This window comes from Lepidothrix coronata, unplaced genomic scaffold (assembly GCF_001604755.1).
Source record: "Lepidothrix coronata isolate B3197 unplaced genomic scaffold, Lepidothrix_coronata-1.0 Scaffold13, whole genome shotgun sequence".
Taxonomy (NCBI): domain Eukaryota; kingdom Metazoa; phylum Chordata; class Aves; order Passeriformes; family Pipridae; genus Lepidothrix; species Lepidothrix coronata.
The window spans coordinates 8,776,029-8,789,719 of NW_016690193.1; the positions used below are offsets into that span (position 1 = coordinate 8,776,029).

A 13,691-nucleotide genomic window follows, 5' to 3' on the forward strand; every position below is an offset into this window, starting at 1 on the left:
GATAATCCCAGGGGCATGATTTTAAACAAAGATAGGTTTTGCCAGCCAAACCAAGTGAAGCAAACAAATGAACTCAAACTGACAACCCTCATGACAGTAACTTCTAAGTTTTGAGAGTTAATCATGTTGCATTTTGACAGATTACTGATGAAATCTTTCAGATTTGCCTTGTCAGTCATTTATTAGCAGGCATCTAATGAATAGCATATAAAGTAGACTTGTTAAGTATAGTGCCTGCTGACAGTTCAATTTAAAAGTGAAGGGTATAGAAAATTCACTACAGAGTAAGTGTCAGTTTTTCCACAGGAAAAGCCTACTTTGTGTTAACAGGTCTGGTAGGGCTATTCTCCATCTGTGTGACCCCAGCTGCCAAAGGGATACTACAACAGTTAGCAAGGAAATGGTCAAGCGCTCAGGGGAGAGACAGGTAAATATCACTGGAATGATGACATCATCATAATTTCCTTGCTTAGGAAATATAATGAAAAGACACATCCTGAGATGTATCAGTTATATTTGAAACTGCTTTATTTCAATTTTTTATTTTACTTTATTTACAGAGGTGAGTTCAGTTTTGGGCTGTGTCACAGAATCACAAAATATTTTAATTTAGAGGGGACCCAAAAGATCATCAAGTCCAACCCTTAAGTGAATAACCCATATGATTTATGATATGAATTATTATTCCCATTAATTTATCTTTCTGCCCAACATAATATAGCATGTAAATAATATAATTTAGCATAAAATTTACAACACAAAATGCATTTTTACAAAATGTTTCCTAGTGACTTTGGAAACGAGGTCTAACAAAAAACAAAAAGTCCTTGCTGAACATTCAAACCCTTAAGGGAAGAGATTAAAGCAGATCCAAAGAAGACTCTATTGATACTTTTTATATTGAAATATTTATCTTCTCATACATAAAAACACATCTTTGCTAAAAAGAGCACAATAAGACAAAATGACTGAAATGCTGCATAAGACAAAATGACTGAAATGCTGGAAGAGAAGAGTTTATTTTGAGAAATGGCTAAAGCACCAATTTTTTTCTTTTTTTTTTTTTGGTGAAGGAACTTCACAGGTCTTCTTGCACAGTCTTCTAATTTTTTATCTATGTTGATTTAAAAAATGGAAACTCAACTAGTTTTACAACTGTATGTCTCAAACAGGATATCACATTCAGGGACAAGTGAAATAAGAGTAGATAGAGTTTGCTGATGGGCAGGCTAACACTAAGGAACTTTCACCTCTCTGCACCTGGCCTTTTCTATACCTTTTGGTTGTTTACCTGTTACTTGATAAACTTATTATGGTTATGAACTGGGATTTATTGCTGTCCTCCATCATGGCATGAAAGCAGACTGGTGATAGAAGACTAGAAGTAGAATAAAAGCACCTCAACTAAAGTAGGCAAATGAAAAATACAGAAGGCATTTCAGCACAGCTTAACCTAGCCAGAAATACAATAGACCATAAGGAGATGCTCATAAAGAGACACAGTCATCATAAAAGCACAATGATGGCCCTTTCATGGTGTTGAATATTTTATTTAATAATCAGCTATATTAAATAGTCTACAGTGGCTTCCTAAGAGGAAGAGCTGAATAGTTTTCAGAAAGTGATAGGAAGATGTGAAGAATACTAATTTTCTAGAAAGCATAATTTTTTGAGAGGTACCTCTTTCATATGAGAAAGAAATAAAAAAAGGAGAAATTTCCAAAGCTTGAGTGGATTTGAAACTACTGTTTCTAATGTGATGTTGGAAAGTTCAACACATGCAAAGAGTCCTTGATTCTAACAGTGATTCTAGTGGTGATTAGAAATTAATCATTATTAGAAAAATTAATATTAGAAATCTGTTAAAAGGTGCAATAGGTAAAAAAAGCTTCATACTCTGATGCTGTACATTTAGATGTACTCAGGAAACTCTAAATCCAAGTTTAAAAGAGGATTTCTGGCATAAGATGGACTAAAAGTGTATATTTGGCTGTAAATTATTAACCACATTACTTAGAAATAGTACCATTAGAGGAAAACAGCTATACATATGATTCTACATATGCCATTACTACTTCCTTGAGCAGTTCTGCCTGCTGTCTGAAAATAATTAGCAGTTTCTTACCGATTCTCATACTGCAAGTAAAACCACTGAGGTGACTCAGGAGACTGAACACCTTTCTAGTGGTCTAGGATTCCTTTCTGAAGCTCAGTATGCTTACTAATAGTAGTTACATCCTATTACACATAACATTTTCAATATTGCTAAAATTTATGTATTTAATAAGTGTTAGAAGTAGCAGTGGGGAAGGATATTTTATGTAACTTTAGCCAGAAAGTTATACCTGAAGTTTTAATATAGATTTTTCACTGCAGACACAGGTATATGTTGCACGAAAAACAGACACTGAACAGTAAGGCAAGAAATACTATCTTATACAGAACAGAGAAGTTTCAGCTGTTTCCATGCCCACAGCAGACTAAAATGTGGTCCTCTGAAAAATTACAGATACTAGTACTCCATGACTTTGCAACCTCTACAACCATTATCACCGTGTAGACTGCTGCCAAATTACACTTCCATATTTAAAATAAGAGTGGCATTTAATATTCACTGGGAAGGATATGACTGAAACATGGGAATTCAACATCATGGATGTTACAATCTCTTTAGATTTAAATATCTTTCTTATATCTCAAGCAGGATAAAAAACTTGGAGAATTGAGACTGCAGATATTTATTTGTAAAGGACTTAGTATGCTTCTGAGAATTAGAATTTAGTATCTCAGATCCTGAGGCTACTCTTTTTTCCCCACTCAATCTTTACCTATAGAAAAAGAAAAAAGGTCTTCCTTCATACATCTACAAAAACTAAATGAGGTCATAAGTGTGTCCAATGAAATATGAATTACTTTTAAGAGGTCCTTTAGCACAGAAGCTCATTAATTTAACAAAGGAACCTACAAAAAATCATCCTTCAAAAGGAAGATGTTGGCTCTGACTCTACCTTCAGTTCAATGAACTCAGCAGCACAACAGCTGCTCCACCAAAAGTCACAATGAATGCTGGCCACAGCAAGGTTTCATGTGATAAACAGTCAAAAGAGTTTTCAGGGCATCTATCTGATGGCTGCGTGCATCTGTGTCTTCTCCAGGACTACCACTTCTGCCTACTGTCAAAAAAGGAAACAGGAAAAGCCCTGTAAAAATCAGTTATTCTCCTGTGAAAAATATCCAAGCCAAATAATCTAATACAAATAAACTCAACTCTCCAGCATAACTTCTGATATGTACAGCATATATGCTGTACATATCACAAGCTCATAGAGGTAATTGTTCATATTCTTCACAAACCTATAGGTTGAAAATGAGCAGTTAAGAGGGACATGTACTCAAAGGGGGGAAAAAAGTCCTTTTAAAATGTTTTTTAAAAAGAATACACAATTTAAAATAGAGTCATACCAACTTAATTGTGCATAGAACTATTTTAAACATTTTTGAAATTTCAATATTAAGCATTCACTGATAGCAAATGCTAGAATTATTTCTACCTGGTGGATTTTTTCTTATTAAAAATTAAAATCAGTTCTTTGCAAACTTTCGCCATTTGTTTTTACAAACTGTAGACAACAAATTATGCAAATCTGCAGATTTACATCTAATTTAAGTAGTTGTAGTGTAATTTGGTTTTAGGAGCTTTCTCTGATAGGTAATAGAATGAATGTGCTGAACTCAGTGTCAACATTGTTTTGGCTGAAAGCTGGACTCAGTGCCATTTCCAGAAAGTTATCTGTGGAGTTGCTGATCTTGGAGAGGATTAGAAGTATACAGAGAACCAAAAAGTAGCTGTATAAATTCCTCAAAAATTATAAAAAAATCCCAGCAAAAATTGCTGTGCTCACAGAGAGATAAAAAGCAAATTGAATGGACATCAGCAGCCAATCTCATATGTATCCAAACAGTAATTTAAAAATCCACCAACTTCTCTGCCTGAAGAGGCTGCCAAAGCACAAAATCATTCATTAAAACAAATACTTTAGACAGTTTGATAGCCAGATCTGTTACAGTTTTGACAGTCCAACGACTAAAACAAAAAAGAACAAGAGATATTATATGGCACTTAATCAAACTTACCTAGAGTAAAACACACTTCCCTACTTTGCTACTTTAAAAGGACTACAGGACCCCCAAGTTTTTTTACAGCAAACATATTTTTCATCCATAATTTTGTAATTCTGAGGATCAGATTTTCTGTGAAGTCTTTCCTTCTGCAAATGTTTGTTGTACTAGAAAGATCAGACTAAAACTGTCAGTTGCTAATGCATTTCAGAAAAGCTAATGAGCTGATGTAGTTGGTGTGGAGGTGGCTGTACCCCATCTCTTCTGAATCAACAGCAGGTCTGAAACTTCTCAACAGCCCAGACTGGTGGGTCAGTTAAACCTAGCATAACTTCAGGTTCATAATTTTATGATGGCTATCATTAAAAAAAAACCCATCATACTTCAAATCATTCAAACACATATAAAGATACAGATGTAGTGGAATAGCAGAGTAAATAATTTTTTCTTACTCTCAGTCTGGGATCCCAGAGTTGGCAATAGTGATAGTTACTGGATACTTTTCAAGACTTTGTTCCAACAGTTTGAAATCCATGTATGTGTGGCACTGAAAGACTCCACTTCCCTTCATACTCTGCAAATCCTCTTCTTTACTCCTTCATTCTAGTGTGTATATAGTCACATTATGGTCACGATAGCTCCTCAGATAGCAGGATTATTTAAGGAAAGCCATAACAGTGTGTCTGCTTTTGTTCAGATTTGTAATCCAGATTTATTTAATTTTTTAGATAAAATATACAAGTACCTAATTCCCCATTCAGCAGCTTCAGTCATTTGTAGCCAATTGATTCGCTTGTGGATTATACCAAGCCACTCAAACAAACAGGGCTTTATAATTTAAAGTATTTTATGTAGATATTACCAAGCAGATAGACTTGTCCCTGTCACCTTTCTGGTTTATATGTTTTCTTTCCAACAATGAATTTTAGCTACTATTACCATGTTGGCTGTTATTCATATTTGGTTACCCACGATAAATACTGCTCAACTACACTTCCATGAAGTATAGTTCAAACCCCCCCATGTGGGGTTTGCAACAAAAGCAAAAAATGTTCAGAGAAAAATGATTTAGTCACTACAGCTCTTGGCAGTTGGTCAGCCTTTGCCTGCTGAAAGATTAAAGGAAATGTATCTTGCTCTGAGTAAGGAGTGAGAAAGGAAGAATCTCTCTTAAAAGCAAACGTTATCTAAACTATGGATCAGCTTGAATAGTGTTTCAAGATGCAGTTTAGAAGGAACTTGATAGATTTCACCTCATTGGCTGAATAATTTATTTTCTGTCAGCCAAAACAATGTTTGTAAACTGTACTGCCTGGTGACTGATGATGCCAAGGGCAAACAATGAACAGAGAATAAGAGAAGAGACGAAAAGAAGCTCTGCTGGCATAATGAGGAGAAACAGTCCTTCATCATCCTATCAGGGCTACAGCTCTGCAAGTTATAAATCACTGTCCTCTGCCTCACAGCCTGGGATAAGCATAGCACAACAAATTCATTAAAGTAAAGCATTCAGAGTGTTGCATGTACTTTTACGTGGTGACAGGTATGTTTTCCTGACAGCTTTACAGAAATACTTCTTTTGCTGGAATGCAGATATAAACTGAGCTGTGTTCATGATATACATTAATATCTAAGCAACAATAAATGTGAAGCACACTTTACGTGATAGTGTAAATCAGTTTCAACACCATTTTGAACTAAACAGTGCTTTTTCATTGCCTTTATGGCAGACTTGGAAGACAGGAGCACTCTACTGGGTCTCATTTCCTTTTGAATAATTTAAACCAAATGAAGATTGTTTTATGATTTGCTGCAATTTGAATCTCTCAAAGTAAGTTTAATAAGAAAGTTACTGACTTAAATTGTCTGTTTGGCAATCAGGATATTATTAAAACTAACTATAAAAAGGGCTCTGGACTTTCAATTTTTGCTATTAGGAATTAATTGTTCTTTGATGAGATTCGTATAACACCATCATTTTAGACAGATAGATAGATACATACATATATATATATATATTTACACCTAGTAATGAAAGAGATTCTTTAACCAGTGATGATAATGAACAGCTCTTCATTGAACAGTGTATATCAAAATACCTATGCCCTCTGATGAACAGACCACTTTTTGTATTATTTCTCATAGTTTATTTCATGCATTCAGAATCACGGTCTGCAGGTGAAAAGCGATTTCAAGGCAAATTGTCAAACTGTCTTGACATTAAATCTTATTTATATTTCAAAATGATTTGTATATATATCCATCAGGTAAAACTAAAATTAACTCCTTTGGCAAAATTTCTCAAGCAACTATTGCCACCATGGTCAAATGTATCTATCCTATTTACCATTTCTCATTTCATAAATCAGGAAAGAACTAAATGTGGCTTTAAGGACATTTAGTTTTCTCGTGCATGTATTTGATTTAGTCCGAACCAAAAACCACAAGAAACTCAGTGTGCAGTATCATAAATCGGTAACACTGATTACTAAATGTCTTCTGTCATTAAGCACTCATAGTAATATTTAAATTCAAATATAAAACTGACAACTCAACTAGTGCTTTCATACAAAAATACATAAATAAATTATTTATAATATAGCAATTGAGAGAAAGTTGAGAATAGGTTGTTAAAAATCTCCTATTAAAACCCCAAAGCAATTGGAAAACATATTCTTAGATTTTGGTTTGGAATACAGTGTACTAATATTAACACTTTATACTATGGACATCTTGATAAATACCTAAAAAGCTCTGCTGACCCACTGGAACATGCAGTCATGTAGGCTTCAGGAGCACACACACGACAAACTCTGCCAAATCACCCAAAGTTTTAGGAAGATTAGATGGAAAAGATTCAATATCTCATAAGCAATCAATTTTTTACTGCATACTGCATGTCCTTTGGTAGCTACTTCTTTGTTTAGTTACTTCAACTTTACTTTGCTCTCTCTTTGTTTTAATTGAAATGGAAATAACATTGCTAGTAAACCACTATCTCTGGGCTTCAGATTACCTGTGTTCCCAGAGGACTTTTGAAATTCAAATATGGGCACTTGTTCTGAAAATCTCTAACTATGGTGTACCAGGGGCCACAAAGTCTGGCACTGAGCTGTTCGCATAGAGAAGACTACAGGACCAAGGTTACATTACATGGTGCAAGTGGTTGTGTTAAATGCTATTTCTGAAGGGAGGATGTAAACCACCAAAATGTACTTACCTACTAAACACTTTTCCTCACTCTGATGAGCCCTCCTCTAAATGAATGGCAGCAACAAAGGGAAGCTTTAGTCCTCAAGTGCAATTAGGTCATAACTGACTAAAATCCTAATGCCTCTACAGACATTTGTTGTGCACAGAGCATAGAAGGGTGCTCTATAGTCAAGCAGAACAAAGAAGCATCAACTCAATCCCTTTCAAACAAAGAAGTAATTTCAGAAAGCAAGCTGGACTTTGTAATGAGTTACTACAAAGGGCAGAGCTCAAAATTCCCCTTGGTGCAATGAAGCCCCATAGGGTCAAATAGTGAGAAGCCAAAAATCACTGGATGGGGAGTGGGCAAAAGTGGTGAACACTTACATGGTGAAGGGGGAAGGGAGGAGAGAGAAGAACATCTGTTATCTGCAGGTTCTAAGAAATCTAAACTGCTTAATTGCAATCTCTAATATACATGATCACTGTGCTAACTAGTAATCAGAAGGAGGAGAACTGGCGTGGCTGTGTCTCTTTGAATAAACCAGATTTGATCTGGAGAGAAGGACTTAAAGGCACAAAAAACATGTGGAAAAGTTTCAAATGTGGGGAGACTGATGAGATGTTAGTGGTCATCTCACACAGGCTGAAGTAAAATATCCTTAGAGCTTCTGTGAGATACAGATAATGTCCAACAGCATAGGATATTTCTATATCACTGCCCTTCTAATCCAAGGATTAGAGACCAGAAATCATGAATTGATTGCAATCATTGCAGAGAAACAGACAACACTTTCATATATTTATGTAAAAAATATTTACTTCCTCAAGACTAGGAAAGGCTGGGAGGAAAAACACTTGGAAAGGAAAATTTAAACAGAAAAATGTGTGTGAATCTCAAGACAAGCTCTTTAGCTTGGGATATTGGGGTATTATTGTCATAGTTCCCCAAACAAGAAGGGATAAGTACAGCTGAAAGCTCTTCTGGCTCTGTAGCAAAGTAATGAATAGCAGTTAGAAATACAGTAATCATTTATGGTGAATTGAAAAGAAGAAAAATATTAAAATTAAGAGCAATTAACTATTCTAAAGCATAGAAAAACTGAGAAGGCATGGAAATAAAGGTATGAAAGGAAGCCTTATAAAAGCACTGAGAACCAAAGAAACCTCAAAGGTGACTTAGAATTTTTGGCAAGGTGCTAATAATGTCAGAGAGCATGATAAATAGTACCAAGTGTCTAAAGTTCAAGAAATGGGATGATAGCTGAAAGCCATATCAAATTTCCCAGCCTTACAAGTCTTGTACTATGAAATACTCACCCATGGCCCAGAGCCAGGAGTGCCGTACCTCCTCGCTCTTCCCAGCACAGGAGTTGCAATCCTGTGTCCAAGTATGGGGTTCCCATCATCATGCAAAATCAATAGGGCGTGGAGGGGTTGTGAGCGTAGTCAGCTGCAGTTTTCTCCCTCCAGGATCCTCTTTCCATGGCTGGAAAATAAAAAAGTGTTTGTGTGATGGAAACAAAACAAGGGGTTGCTTTGTGGTGAGTGGTTTTTGGGTTCATTGTGTTTCTGGTGTCATTTTAGAACAGGGAAAAAAACTTAGGCAATATTCTCATTTTATTAAGATGTTTACATAAATATTGAAGCAGCTCACTAAAGTCAATGGGTCTGTATTGGAATATAACTGCTGTGAGTAGAAGATCATATTAATGGCACGAAGACATCTGCTTATAGAGGTCGCATTAGAAAATTATATATTCGTATAATAAATACATGAGACTGGAGAGCATATTTGAAATACCTTGAAATTGGTTAGACTGCTTTCTGCCTACATGAGTGGAATCTAAACTACCAAGCAATCTAGTTGGCCTTTAAGTTGTTGTAAACATCAAGACAGAGCAATACTCTTGCTCTTCAGTGAAAAAATAAAGCTGGCAGGCTAGGACACCACTACCTCATCTGGACTGACTAAGAAATTACTTTTGTAAATATTGTTACTCTTCTCATCTGGAAAAAATGTAAGGGGAGTAAAATATGGTATCGCATTATTCTGCCAGGTTTGATACTCTGGATCATCCAAACATATTTTCATTAAGAATTATCCACATACTTCTTTAGTTTGTGAACAAAACCCTGTTTCAAGAAAGCTGTTTTTTCATTCTTCTCGCCATGGATGAGTTCATCCAGAAAAATTATATGTAATTTTCTGTCTAATAGCTTGCTTTCCAATTATATTTCTGACCCTTCACAGAAAGCGATTTTCATTTTTCCTAATATCAAGCAAGCACGAAAGGAACTGAGGTGACCTCCTTGCCATGCAGGGGGTACAGAATTAATGTAACATTCGTTGATCACAAGGAGGGTAATCACTATGCAATACCATATGAACATTTTCACTACCTCTCCTCAAGTAACAATACCCAGAGTTTTACTTATTTTTAAGTATTTATTGTTGAGTTCTGTCTGTGCAAAAAGTGATGTAAAAGTAGTATTTTGAAGGATGGATTTCTAATTCCATCAGACAGAAAACAGCAAGGCTTGGGTAAGAATCTGATATTTTCATGGTTTTCTCATAATTCAAGTATATTTAGACAGAAGACAAATTAAAGGCAGAGTATTTAATAATCAATATTAATTAAATTTATGAATGAATATTAATTAAAATTAAATACCTATCCACTAACATTAGGACAACGGTATGATACAAATTGGAAGGTACATTTTTATGCAACAGAAAAAGAAAGAAAATTACTTTTTAAAAGGACTTTAAATACATTTTAAAAATAAATTAATACAATTTAAAATCTCATCGAACTGTAGAGATTATTTTAAATTAATCTTTTAAAATCCACTTTTTAAAATCCTTCTAGATGTAATCCTTGGTTGAGATAAAAACCCAATTCCATTTTATTTTTTGCAGTTGTTTATTTTTCTGGTAAAACAGACTATTCTATTTTAGATCACATGAGCTGCTATTAGAGTCAATGAATAATGATTTTTCTTATGCAGCAGGGGCTTAGTCAGTCCCCATCATCTGTGTTTTATCCAAGAGGATTAACCATTTATAATCAATTCCAGGTAGATTAATCATGCCCTGGATAGGAAGACTCAGAGCTGGCTCTGTGCAGAGCCAGTTCAGGTCGTCTGAGCTTCTAAGGGCAGGTGTGGTGCAACAAAGGTACTACTCTGTTTCCAGGCCACTTCTCATACAGGAAAAGGTTACTCACTTCTGCATTGTGCAGAACCTTAGCAAATCACACCCAAAGGCCCAAGTTAGTCATACTCCTGGCAAATTAGTTACCCCATGAAATGAAAGTATTGAAAAATATAATGCAGAGACACAAGTGATGGCATGCGGTTAACTTGGGTGCTGTTGGATTTATTAGTCCCCACTCTTAGCTCAGAGAAGCTGTGCATAAAAGACAAAAGACCTTGGTCTCTGATTAATGAAATACTGGTCATATTTGTTGTGGATCACACAACCTAGATATTCAGTATTAGATTTTGTACTCTCTTCTCTTATTAAGTGACATAGTCAAATTCACGAAGTACTACATTTGATGCTACAGGAGCAGAGCACTATAGGCTTTACAGCAGAGGCTGAGTGCCTCTGAGACAGCACCATCTTACAGCTATAAACAGAGCAAGGCTTAGTTCTGTGTGTTGGAGGGAAAGCCAGAAGTCCTCCTGAGTTTTATTCCTTCCCTCATATCTGTACAAGGGCCATCCACAAAAGCTGCCACTATCTTTAGCTCTGCTCTCATTTTCTGCACTGGCTTCCATATGGTGATTTGGAAGGGAAGAAAAAAAAGGAAAAAAGCAGATAAGAAATAAGAGTTAAGAGGAAAAGCTAATTTACCTAGTTGTTTTGTGTAGAACAAATCAATTTTCTTCTTGGCTTACAGCAAATATTTTTCATCATCTTCCCTATATGCAAAACATTTCTTTTAGCTACAAAATCTAGGTAATAGCTGAAGGTGAAGCTTTAGCTCAGAGACTAACAGGAACACAAAGCCACTTGAATTCCACAAGACAAAGATACACGGTTTGCTAACAGATCACAGACATAGGAAATATTTTTTCATTGCTTATCAAAAGCAAGTCAAATACATAGTTGCATGTAGTATGAGTAAATTATTCATACAATTTTAATGTTATCCCTAGCATATCATGTAATTCAGCAAGTCTCACACTGAAAAAAAAAAAACAAACCCTAAATTGTTTTACATATGAAAGAATGAGAAAATTTTGTGCTTTTTTATTGTTTCTCTGAAATTATTAATTATTTTTAAAAGCCTAAAAAGGAAACAAAATCATCACCTGCATTGTCCAGCTTTTTGTTATAAGTAAATTTTTTATAGAAAGTACATAGCTTACTATGTACTAAAGAAGGTATTCTTGATTATGAAAAAAACAAACACACTAATGCAGATTTTGGAAAACAACTGACTCCCTTACAAAGTTTTGCTGACAATCCTGATATCATCTATGTGTTCAGACATAAAAGTGGTCTGAGTAGCAGTAATTGCATATTTTACAATAGTCTAATTAGAGACCGCATCCATTATATATCGTGTCTTGTTTGCAGTGAACAGACATAAATCAACATAGGAAAAAGCAGGCAGTCTTTTCCTCTCCCCACCTCCTGACTCTTCAGCCAACAGCTTGAGGAAAGTGCAGTCTCACAAGGCAGAAGAATGATACATTATTAGAATTATTTCTGCACCTTTGGACTAGACTGACACTTTCTCACACATCCCCATAGTTCTCCAAATAACACTAGTATCCGTACTAATAAGGGTGGCACTGATACAACATGTGGATAGATGTGCCTGATCACTGCGATCATCTAGTCTGTGTCTAGCATATTCTATTGGTAATGAATTATTTACTTCTATAGAAAAGATCAACAGTTGGTTACTGAGACCATCTCTTTCAGCTCTGGGAAAAAAGACACCCCTACCTTTTGGAAGAGCAGCCTGCTGCCTGTGTTTCAGCAGTCCATGTACCTGCATGCTGGGGGAGAGTGACGATGTGGCTGCTCACAGACAGACAGGTGGGTTGTGTACACCAGTGGAACTCGTTAGCTGCAAGTCAGCTCTGGCCCTGAAACTGTGAGAAAGTGTTTGGGTGACCTGTGCTCATATTAATGAGCCCTGATGAAACTAGGGAAACATAGTAAATGTGTGGGGCACTTCCAGAGTAGAGCAGGGTTGGGTCCAGACATCTACAAGTCCAGGTAAAGACAGTTATTTTGCCTGTTTTCACCATCTGGAAAGACGCAATCACCTCTACCTACTTTGCACCCCATTATGTTCAGAGTGAAAGCAACAGCAGTACTCCTACATATTAACAAAAACCAAGCTGGAATTCCACCTCTGATTCTTCAAGCAACCTTCATTCACACAGAATGAAATAAATTTTTTTATTGTACAAACGGACACTAGTTCTCATCCTTTCCAAGTAATGGTGGAACAAACTCACCAGGACCATAGATGGAAAATTAATAACGAGTCTTATTTTTTTTATATCCTCTGACACAGAGCTACAAATGAAAACAGATAAAAGGGGGGAAGAATTTCTGAGAAATAAAAACCTAGTGTACCAAACATGAACCACTAGATGCTCCCAAAGAATTTCATGTGACTACTGGTTTTCAGAAGGTGTTGAACTCATGGTAGCACTTGTCACATCAACTTAGGTGCTCTGACTTGATAAATAGTGCAAGAATAGTATCTCAAAATAGTATCTCAAGAAGGAATCTGCAAAAAAAATCTGACTGGAAAGGAATAAAGTGCAGAAAGAAGCTAATTAAGGGATGTTCCCAACAACCTTTCTGTTCCAGCTATTCAACTGATAATAACTTTGGTAATGTAGGGTCAAGAAACAAAGAAATTGACTTCAAGCATATTGTGGACTTGGCATTCAATGGGATATGGGATCCCCTGATTCAGATCTCTCCTTTCACTTCGAAGGAACATCAAGTTAAACTTGGATTTCCCACAGTCCCTCTGAGGACTCTGAATGTTAGTGAAAGATTCATATAATAGTTTAGTATGCAAGGGACCTCTCGAGGTCATCTAGTCCAGGTTTCTACTTATTAGGACTAACTTCAAAGATTTTTCATGACTTCAGGCAGTCAAGTTTTGAAAACCTGTAGTGATGCAGATTCTGCATCTCTTTGGGCAAGTTGTCCCAGTATTTAACCACTCTTGTTGTGAAGTATTTTTTCTTATGTCTAATCTCAATTTTCTTTGTTAAAATATGCAAAAATTGCAATATCTTATTCTTCCACTGTTCTCCTCCAAGGCATGTTAAAAATCCATCCTATCTGTTCAGGTAACCATGAATCTGGGTTCCTCACATTCATGATCAGC

The 13,691-nt window shown here is 35.8% G+C and overlaps 1 long non-coding RNA gene across 2 annotated transcripts in view; it reads right to left on the reverse strand.

Annotated features, from left to right (window-relative positions):
• LOC108493026 overlaps window positions 1–8,793 on the reverse strand; it is a 41,478-nt gene extending 32,685 nt beyond the window's left edge. Inside the window, exons 1-2 of one of the 2 annotated variants that reach the window (XR_001873306.1) lie at window positions 4,572–4,655; window positions 3,009–3,170 (exon numbers count right to left, since the gene is read on the reverse strand). This is a non-coding gene — a long non-coding RNA (uncharacterized LOC108493026). Of the gene's footprint in view, window positions 1–3,008; window positions 3,171–4,571; window positions 4,656–8,631 lie in introns of those variants that run through there. The other variant, XR_001873305.1, reaches the window with a different exon arrangement.
• Window positions 8,794–13,691: the final 4,898 nt, after the last annotated feature.